The following is a 1,536-nucleotide window of genomic DNA, read 5'->3' as shown; positions in this document are numbered from 1 at the left end:
CATGAGGTTCACACTTGACCCTAAGTCACACAAGGCCTTCTTGAAGGTCATGGTGCCTATGGTACAAGGTATAGAAAACTTCCCAGGGTCCTGTCTCTTTTGAGGCAGTTTCTGCCTAGACAAGTCATCCAGTTCTTTGGTGAGCAAAGGGGATTCATCCTCCCAAGTCTCACTTCCAAATAACTTGTCATTTAGCTTCATGATTGCTCCAAGGTATTTAGCAACTTGCTCCTCAGTGACATACTCATCCTCTTCAGAGGAGGAATACTCATCAGAGCTCATGAATGGCAGTAGTAAGGCTAAAGGAATCTCTATGGTCTCAGTTTGAGCCTCAGATTCCCAAGGTTCCTCATTGGGGAACTCAGTGGAGGTCAGTGGATGTCCATTGAGGTCTTCCTCAGTGGCGTTCACTGCCTCTTCTTCCTCCCAGAATTCGGCCATATTGATGGCCTTGCACTCTCCTTTTGGATTTTCTTCAGTATTGCTTGGGAGAGTGCTTGGAGGAAGTTCAGTAATTTTCTTGCTCAGCTGACCCACTTGTCCTTCCAAATTCCTAATGGAAGATCTAGTTTCAGTCATGAAACTTTGAGTGGTCTTGATTAGATCAGAGACCATAGTTGCTAAATCAGAGGTATTCTGCTTAGAACTCTCTGTCTGTTGCTGAGAAGATGATGGGAAAGGCTTGCTATTGCTAAACCTGTTTCTCCCACCATTATTGTTATTGAAACCTTGTTGAGGTCTCTGTTGATCCTTCCATGAAAGATTTGGATGATTCCTCCATGAAGGGTTGTAGGTGTTTCCATAGGGTTCTCCCATGTAATTCACCTCTTCTATTGAAGGGTTCTCAGGATCATAAGCTTCTTCCTCAGATGAAGCTTCCTTAGTACTGCTTGGTGCATTTTGCATTCCAGACAGACTTTGAGAAATCATATTAACTTGTTGAGTCAATATTTTATTCTGAGCCAAAATGGCATTCAGAGTGTCAATCTCAAGAACTCCTTTCTTCTGACTAGTCCCATTGTTCACAGGATTTCTTTCAGAAGTGTACATGAATTGGTTATTTGCAACCATTTCAATCAGTTCTTGAGCTTCAGTAGGCGTCTTCTTCAGATGAAGAGATCCTCCAGAAGAGCTATCCAAAGACATCTTGGACAGTTCAGAGAGACCATCATAGAAAATACCTATGATGCTCCATTCAGAAAGCATATCAGTGGGACACTTTCTGATCAATTGTTTGTATCTTTCCCAAGCTTCATAGAGGGATTCTCCTTCCTTCTGTCTGAAGGTTTGGACTTCCACTCTAAGCTTACTCAATTTTTGAGGTGGAAAGAACTTTGCCAAGAAGGCATTGACTAGCTTTTCCCAAGAGTCCAGGCTTTCTTTAGGTTGAGAATCCAACCATGTTCTAGCTCTGTCTCTTACAGCAAAAGGGAATAGCATCAGTCTGTAGACCTCAGGGTCAACCCCATTAGTCTTGACTGTGTCACAGATTTGCAAGAACTCAGCTAAAAACTGATGAGGATCTTCCATTGGAAG

The 1,536-nt window shown here is 42.7% G+C and overlaps 1 non-coding gene across 1 annotated transcript; it reads left to right on the top strand.

The window, feature by feature from the left end:
* The first annotated feature begins 1,200 nt into the window (after positions 1-1,200).
* On the top strand, positions 1,201-1,308 carry LOC112793448 (small nucleolar RNA R71). Its single transcript, XR_003198138.1, has one exon. It is a non-coding gene; the product is annotated as a small nucleolar RNA R71 (small nucleolar RNA).
* Positions 1,309-1,536: the final 228 nt, after the last annotated feature.

The sequence above is a fragment of the Arachis hypogaea genome, chromosome 3 (genome assembly GCF_003086295.3).
Source record: "Arachis hypogaea cultivar Tifrunner chromosome 3, arahy.Tifrunner.gnm2.J5K5, whole genome shotgun sequence".
Taxonomy (NCBI): Eukaryota; Viridiplantae; Streptophyta; class Magnoliopsida; order Fabales; family Fabaceae; genus Arachis; species Arachis hypogaea.
This window is presented reverse-complemented; position numbering and strand designations above follow the sequence as displayed.